We start from the raw sequence: 9,442 nt of genomic DNA, 5'->3' as shown, positions 1-9,442 counted from the left end.
TTCTCTGAACAGTTCCTCACATAGACAGAGGTGTCAGCAGAGAGCACTGTGGTCAGACAGAAAGGAAATTCAAAAAGAAAATAACTTCCTGTGGGGCATACAGCAGCTGAAAAGTATTGAAAGGATTAAGATTTTTTAATAGAAGTCATTTACAAATCTGTTTACCTTATGGCACCAGTTGATTTAAAAAAAAATATTTTTCCAGTGGAGTGCCTCTTTAACCCCTTAAGGACCGAGCCCTTTTTCACCTTAAGGACCGGAGCGTTTTTTGCAATTCTGACCACTGTCACTTTAAACATTAATAACTCTGGAATGCTTTTAGTTATCATTCTGATTCCGAGATTGTTTTTTCGTGACATATTCTACTTTAACATAGTTGTAAAATTTTATGGTAACTTGCATCCTTTCTTGGTGAAAAATCCCAAAATTTGATGAAAAAAATGAAAATTTTGCATTTTTCTAACTTTGAAGCTCTCTGCTTGTAAGGAAAATGGATATTCAAAATAATTTTTTTTGGGTTCACATATACAATATGTCTACTTTATGTTTGCATCATAAAATGTATGAGTTTTTACTTTTGGAAGACACCAGAGGGCTTCAAAGTTCAGCAGCAATTTTGAAATTTTTCACAAAATTTTCAAACTCGCTATTTTTCATGGACCAGTTCAGGTTTGAAGTGGATTTGAAGGGTCTTCATATTAGAAATACCCCATAAAAGACCCCATTATAAAAACTACACCCCCCAAAGTATTCAAAATGACATTCAGTAAGTGTATTAACCCTTTAGGTGTTTCACAGGAATAGCAGCAAAGTGAAGGAGAAAATTCAAAATCTTCATTTTTTACACTCGCATGTTCTTGTAGACCCAATTTTTGAATTTTTGCAAGGGGTAAAAAGGAGAAAATTTTTACTTGTATTTGAAACCCAATTTCTCTCGAGTAAGGACATACCTCATATGTCTATGTTAATTGTTCGGCGGGCGCAGTAGAGGGCTCAGAAGGGAAGGAGCGACAAATGGTTTTTGGGGGGCATGTCACCTTTAGGAAGCCCCTATGGTGCCAGGACAGCAAAAAAACACACATGGCATACCATTTTGGAAACTAGACCCCTCAGGGAACGTAACAAGGGGTAAAGTGAACCTTAATACCCCACAGGTGTTTCACGACTTTTGCATATGTAAAAAAAATATATATTTTTTTTACCTAAAATGCTTGATTTCCCAAAAATTTTACATTTTTAAAAAGGGTAATAGCAGAAAATACCCCCCAAAATTTGAAGACCAATTTCTCCCGATTCAGAAAACACCCCATATGGGGGTGAAAAAAGCTCTGCTGGCGCACTACAGGTCTCAGAAGAGAAGGAGTCACATTTGGCTTTTTGAAAGCAAATTTTGCTATGGGGGCATGCCGCATTTAGGAAGCCCCTATGGTGCCAGGACAGCAAAAAAAAAAAACACATGGCATACCATTTTGGAAACTAGACCCCTCGGGGAACGTAACAAGGGGTTAAGTGAACCTTTATACCCCACAGGTGTTTCATGACTTTTGTATATGTAAAAAAAAAAATAATTTTTTTACCTAAAATGCCTGTTTTCCCAAAAATTTTACATTTTTAAAAAGGGTAATAGCAGAAAATATCCGCCAAAATTTGAAGCCCAATTTCTCCCAAGTACGGCGATACCCCATATGTGACCCTAAACTGTTGCCTTGAAATACGACAGGGCTCCAAAGTGAGAGCGCCATGCGCATTTGAGGCCTAAATTAGGGACTTGCATAGGGGTCATTCTACGCCAGTGATTCCCAAACAGGGTGCCTCCAGCTGTTGTAAAACTCCCAGCATGCCTGGACAGTCAGTGGCTATCTAGCAATACTGGGAGTAGTTGTTTTGCAACAGCTGGAGGCTCCGTTCTGGAAACAGTGGCGTACCAGACGTTTTTCATTTTTATTGGGGAGGGGAGGGGGGCTGTGTAGGGGTATGTGTATATGTAGTGTTTTTTACTTTTTATTTTATTGTGTGTTAGTGTAGTGTTTTTAGGGTACAGTTGCACGGGCGGGGGTTCACAGTAGTTTCTCGCTGGCAGTTTGAGCAGCGGCAGAAAATTTGCTGCAGCTCAAACTTGCAGCCGGATACTTACTGTAATCCTCCGCCCATGTGAGTGTACCCTGTACATTCACATTGGGGGGGGGGGGGGGGGGGACATCCAGCTGTTGCAAAACTACAACTCCCAGCATGGACGGTCTATCAGTGCATGCTGGGAGTTGTAGTTTTGCAACAGCTGGAAACACACAGGTTGTGAAACACCGAGTTTGGTAACAAACTCAGTGTTTTGCAACCAGTGTGCCTTCAGCTGTTGCAAAAGCTACAACCCCCAGCATGTACGGACAGCGGAAGGGCATGCTGGGTCTTGTAGTTATGCAACAGCCGGAGGCATACTACATTGGCTGGGGATGCTGGGGATTGTAGTTATGCAACAGCTGGAGACACACTGGTTTACTACTTAACTCAGTGTGCCTTCAGCTGTTGCAAAACTACAACTCTCAGCAGTCACCGACAGCCAACGGGCATGCTGGGAGTTGTAGTTATGCAACCACCAGATGCACCACTACAACTCCCAGCATGCACTTGAGCTGTTTGTGCAAGCTGGGAGTTGTAGTTACACAACAGCTGAAGGTACACTTTTCCATAGAAAGAATGTGCCTCCAGCTGTTGCAAAACTACAAGTCCCAGCATGCCCATAAGGGCATGCTGGGAGTTGTGGTGGTCTGCCTCCTGCTGTTGCATAACTACAGCTCCCAGCATGCCCTTGTTGCATGCTGGGAGCTGTTGCTTAGCAACAGCTGGAGGCTGTCACTCACCTCCAACGATCCACACAGGACTGTCCCTCGCCGCCGCCGTCGCTCCTGGGGCCCCGATCCCAACAGGGACGCCGGGGATCGGGGTCCCCAGCACCCGGGGTCGTCTTCCCGCACCCGCTCACGTCCTCCGGAAGAGGGGCGGAGTGGGTTGCGGGAGTGACACCCGCAGCAGGCGCCCTGATTGGTCGGCCGGTAATCCGGCCGACGAATCAGGGCGATCGTGAGGTGGCACCAGTACCACCTCACTCCTGCAGGCTCTGGCTGTTCGGGGCCGTCTCTGACGGCCCCGATCAGCCAGTAATTCCGGGTCATCGGGTCACTGGAGACCCGATTGACCCGGAATCCGCCGCAGATCGCTGGACTGAATTGTCCAGCGATCTGCGGCAATCGCCGACATGGGGGGACATAATGACCCCCCTGGGCGATATGCCGGGATGCCTGCTGAACGATTTCAGCAGCCATCCGGCTCCGGCTCCCCTCCGGCTAGCGGTGGGGGCCGGAAATGCTCAGGGCGTATCCATACGCCCTCGGTCCTTAAGGACTTGGAAACGGGGGCGTATGGATACGCCCTATGTCCTTAAGGGGTTAAGTTTTTGGGGACTTAAAGGGGTATTCCGCCCCTAGACATGTTATCCCTATAGGGGATAACATGTCTGATCGCGGGGGTCCCACCGCTGGGGACACCCACGATCTTGGCTGCGGCACCCCAGACATCCGGAGCACCGTGCCAGATGACTGGCGATGCGGGGCGGAGGCATGTGATGTCACGGTCACCCATCCTTTGGATAGGGGATAAGATGTTTAGGGGCGGAGTACCCCTTTAAGCTCGGCATTGTAGCCTATGTACAATGATAGATAGCTGTAAAGTGAAATACTCAGCTCTACTTCATCAACACAGGGCAACTTGCTAGTTGCTCCACCTTGTAACGTGTTTATTATTTTAAATTAACAATGCGTTTGTTTCCATCCCCAACCCAATAAAAAATGTATAATTTATTTTATTGTATTTTTATTTAATTATTTTAATTTCTAAAATATTACCCTTTATTCATGTTGGGTTTTGGCCATGTAGCTAAGACAGTGGAGGCGATGGAAGGCTGGTTCGTGGCTGGTGCAAGGCACTACTTCCCATCCACCGTCATCTGCTTTCCGTCCTCACCCGGGAAAAGCATAGTCCTGGCCATAAATATATGTATACCGAGATCAAGCATTGAGTATGCGTCATGTAGACAGACCAAGATGGCCATGGTAACAAACATGTGACGACATAACCGAATGTATGTCTCAACAGAGCTTTCACATGCCCATGATTAAGGACAGCGTGTCTGAAACACGTCCGCTTTCCAATTATGCATTTTTATCAAGAGTTTTAATAAATTGTGAAGTTTTAAATGGGCACTCTCATTAAAAGGATTTTTTGCTATTGCACTCCTAATGGCAAATAAATAAATAAAAACTTTCTAATGTACTTTGTTAAAAAAAAAAACGTTTTCTAGGTTTTATTTGTGTTTCAAAAAGCTGCCACTAGATGTCTCTCTACTTGTCCAGAGCAAATTTCCACACCATCTCTTGCACAGATTTTGGACTCCTGCTGGCCTGGCAGAAGTCCAAAATCAGGAAATGCTGAGGGGTTGTGTGTAGCCTTTGCCAATCATAGCTCAACTCACACTGAACTGCTCTGGGCTGTGTGTAGCAGAGTGAGGGAGGAAGTTCTCCCCTGTATGGCTTCAGATGATGTCACACCTGCTGGGGAACGCCCCTTCCCAGACTGTGAATCTGACTGAGACTGAGCAGAAAATACAGAGCAATATCAAGGTAGAAAACTAAAAAATAATAAAAATAAAGGCAGGGGGTGGTTTATCATAATGGGGTAGTAAACTGGGAGGGTTATAAAATTTAACTCTTTAAGGAATTTTGGAACTGGCAGCCTATTCTTTCTTCTGTTCTATGCTTTCATTACAGATGTAACCCTGGTCTGAACATGGATCCTTTGTTCTAACCAACAAGAACATGAGATCAACATCATTGATATTGTCAGAACTTTCTTTTTGGCGAGCACAATAGGGGAGATGGGGAGGGGGGACGATCTTCTTCATAGCAAAACTGGGGCCACACTCCATACCAGGACCATTATCATTAGAACGTCAATAGATTGTAAATGCACAAGCGCCCAATGTACAGTAACTAATGTATGAACTTACACAACTTCCTGACTTCTCCCAATACTCTGAATCTGGAACCCGGTGAATCAATTCTTTTATTTTTAGTAAGAAATGTATACATCATGTAATGATTGCTTTTTTTGTTTTACTACATTGCCCCTCATTTACTATTCTAAACCCGACTTGTTTTGTCGGGTTTTTTTGGCGCATCTTTGTCTGCGACACGATGCGACATTTTTTCCCGACGGACCCGATGTGGATTCTCCCAAACCCGAAAAAGGGGCGTAACCCGACATTTCTGAGCTTTCCCACATATTTATAAAGGTTTCCAACCCGAATTTGTTGAATTGTTGTGGATTTTTTCCCGACAACTCAGAGGAGTTGGAAACCAAAACCAACAAAACCCACGTGTGACAAACAGGATGCGACATAATAATAAATATCAGGGGAAAAAAGCAGTCGGGTAAGAAAGCAAGATAGACTTACAACCTGATTTTCCAAGTAAATGAGGGCCATTAAGTTTATACCACAATATGCAATACTTGCACAGCCCTTCCCTGGAAACAGGGAGCAATGATGGACAAAAAAAACAAGTAAGGAGAAGTAACTTCGCACTTCCCTTCCTGCAGAAAAAAACAAACAGCAAAACAAATTTGGCATAAAATTAAAGGAAGTGGCCTTAGCCGGGGTCTGCTCAGCATTGATATGGGCCCATGTAGTCATATGTGGTCCTGTGCCACACCCAGGGCCGCCGTCAGGGGGGTAAAGACAGTACACCAGTCAGGGGCCCGGGCTCCTAGATGGGCCCGGGCCCCGCTGTACCCACCTGTGGCAGCAGAAACACAGAAGCAGGAGACCGTTGTGTGAACATGCAGGTTATAGCATTTTCCGGCTCCTTTACGTTCATTACGCAAATAGCGTACGCAATGTACATACAAGAGCGTACATTACACAGCAGGCCGAGTGATGACGTCATTTCATCATGCAGCCTGCCAGAGAAGTCCCGCGCTACTAACAGCCCGGCCTCAGCGCAGGATCCGCGGAAAGGTGAGTGGATATTTTTTTTTTTTTAAATCTACGTGGGGGCAATTTTTACCTATGTGGGGGCATTATTTACTAACTCGTGCATTTTTACCCTGCTGAAGCATTACCTATGTGAGGGGCATTATTATATAACTGGGGCATTACTTTTGTGAGGGGCATTATTATATAACTGGGGGCATTACCTATGTGAGGGGCATTATTATATAACTGGGGGCATTACTTATGTGAGGGGCATTATTACATAACTGGGGGCATTACCTATGTGAGGGGCATTATTATATAACTGGGGGCATTACCTATGTGAGGTGCATTATTATATAACTGGGGGCATTACCTATGTGAGGGGCATTATTACATATCTGGGGGCATTACCTATGTGAGGGGCATTATTATATAACTGGGGGCATTACCTATGTGAGGGGCATTATTATATAACTGGGGCATTACTTATGTGAGGGGCATTATTACATAACTGGGGGCATTACCTATGTGAGGGGCATTATTACATAACTGGGGGCATTACCTATGTGAGGTGCATTATTATGTAACTGGGGGCATTACCTATGTGAGGGGCATTATTATATAACTGGGGCATTACTTATGTGAGGGGCATTATTACATAACTGGGGGCATTACCTATGTGAGGGGCATTATTATGTAACTGGGGGCATTACCTATGTGAGGGGCATTATTATGTAACTGGGGGCATTACCTATGTGAGGGGCATTATTACATAACTGGGGGCATTACCTATGTGAGGGGCATTATTACATAACTGGGGGCATTACCTATGTGAGGTGCATTATTATATAACTGGGGGCATTACCTATGTGAGGGGCATTATTATATAACTGGGGGCATTACCTATGTGAGGTGCATTATTATATAACTGGGGGCATTACCTATGTGAGGGGCATTATTATATAACTGGGGGCATTACCTATGTGAGGGGCATTATTATATAACTGGGGGCATTACCTATGTGAGGGGCATTATTATATAACTGGGGGCATTACCTATGTGAGGGGCATTATTACATAACTGGGGGCATTACTTATGTGAGGGGCATTATTACATAACTGGGGTATTACCTATGTGAGGAGCATTATTATATAACTGGGGGCATTACCTATGTGAGGGGCATTATTACATAACTGGGGGCATTACCTATGTGAGGGGCATTATTATATAACTGGGGGCATTACCTATGTGAGGGGCATTTCCTAACTGGGGGGCATTACCTATGTGAGGGGCATTATTATATAACTGGGGGGCATTACCTATGTGAGGGGCATTATTATATAACTGGGGGCATTACCTATGTGAGGGGCATTATTATATAACTGGGGGCATTACCTATGTGAGGGACATTATTACCTAACTGGGGGTATTATTAACTAGCTGGGGCATTATTACCTAATTGAGGGCATTATTACTCAACTGGGGGCATTACCTACCTGCATGACCTACATGGGGGAACTATCTACTGGGTTATCTGTATCCTGGGGGCATTACCTACCTGAAGGCACACCCTACCAGGGACCACTACCTACTAGGGCCACTATCTACTGAGGGCACTACTCAGCCTGGGGGGGGGGGGGGGGCTGGACACTATCTACTGGAGGCATTACCTGCTACCTACCTACTAGGGGCACGATCTACTGGGGTCATTACCTACTATCTATCTACAGGGGTCACTACCTACTGGGGACATTACCTACCACGTACCAGGGGCCATAACCTACTACCTATCTAATGGGCGCATTAACTAATAGGGGAAGGGAAATAACCTACCCACCACCACCCAATCCTCCTACCCTTTCCCCAACACACTAACCTACTTCCTAAGACACCAAGGAGGAGTATTATTGGGAGCACTGAGAGTAGGGCATTAGGGGGGGGGGGTGATGGGGGGCCCAGGCCTGAAGCTGTGTAAGGGGCCCCGAAATTTCTGTGATCAGACATCTTATTCCCCTTTCTTTGGATAGGGGATAAGATGTCTAGGGGTGAAGAACCGCTTTAAAACATGTGGGGAGAAGCACGCCGGAGGGTGCTTCACTCCCCGGCTCATGGTGTTTTTTGTCCTGTGGCCCCATTATAAGTGTATGGGGCCTTCCAGTGAAGAAGACGGTAGATCGGCGTATGTTGGGAAGTGAAGCGCTCTACAGCGTGCTTCTCCCTGGTCCGTGGGAGTCTCAATAGACATATACATAACACTGAAATAATCTGTTCCAACTAGGATCATATGCTACATTTTCCTGTTTGCACAGTCATTTATGGCGGAAACATTTTTCCTTTAAACCATTGTCATAAAATATCCAACTGCTCGTGAACCAAAGACCTAATCTCAAAGAATGTTTGCTGTCTCGGGAAGGAGGTCATATTTGAACAAAAGATACAATAGTCTATAAGTTATATAGTCTTAGTCATAAAACAAACCAATAAAGATGACGTTACATTTAGAAGTTCACCTTTAATGCAAAAAAAAAGGTACATAACGCCAAAATAATGAAATTATGATAGAGATCTTGCACCAATTGATACATTAAAAAGTTGATAGATAATACAGCTAATGAATGATTAAGATTCTTAAAATACATCATTGTGATGTATAGAAGTATATAGGGAGGAAAAAGTAGAACAGAAATGGAGCTAATAGTGCCGGTATCCTTGCAGGACATATTAAAAGAAGGCTTTACAAATGTACAGTAGGCATATAAAAACAAGGGAACAAGGTTTTTTATTATTACTTGGCACAGTGTTTCCCAAGCAGGGTGCCTCCAGCTATTGCAAAACTACAACTCCCAGTAGGGAGTTGTAGTTTTGCAACAGCTGGAGGCACCCTGCTTGGGAAACGCTTGTAATGGCGGTGAACAGTCGGAGGCCGAGCGGGCCAACTCTCGCCACTGCATGCCTCCTCTCTGCCCTAACCAGCTCCCCAGCATGGAGCCCTGTACGCCAATCATGCGGAACCAGCAAAGTAAGGAAAAGGACCTTCTCTTGGACTGTATTATGCCCTAACTAATGGTGCCTGCAACTCCGAACCTTATACAGATGTGGAGGAAGCATTGTGCTCCACCCCCGACCAGCCGGCTCCCAGCGGGGAATATGAGGTTACTGTGCAGTGATTTTTTATATTCCCCAATGGGAGCTCTGATTGGTCAATTGCTGCCGACCAATCAGAGCTCCTGGGAGGGAATATGGCTTCACAGCACTATAACTTCATATTCTCCTGCTGGGAGCCTGTCAGGGAGCATTTGTAACTCATTCTCTTGTTAACGAATCGGAGCTCGATACATCGATGACGCGATTTGTCGAACGCGATTTTTATAATAATTTTTATAATATCGATGAATCGTTGCAGCCCCAATAGAAACTTAG

The 9,442-nt window shown here is 44.8% G+C and overlaps 1 long non-coding RNA gene across 1 annotated transcript in view; it reads right to left on the bottom strand.

Annotated features, from left to right (window-relative positions):
- The window catches only part of LOC130274428 (uncharacterized), a 62,212-nt gene that overhangs the window by 26,202 nt on the left and 26,568 nt on the right, over window positions 1–9,442 (bottom strand). The window lies entirely within an intron of this gene.

The sequence above is a fragment of the Hyla sarda genome, chromosome 5 (genome assembly GCF_029499605.1).
Source record: "Hyla sarda isolate aHylSar1 chromosome 5, aHylSar1.hap1, whole genome shotgun sequence".
Classification (NCBI taxonomy): Eukaryota; Metazoa; Chordata; class Amphibia; order Anura; family Hylidae; genus Hyla; species Hyla sarda.
This window is presented reverse-complemented; position numbering and strand designations above follow the sequence as displayed.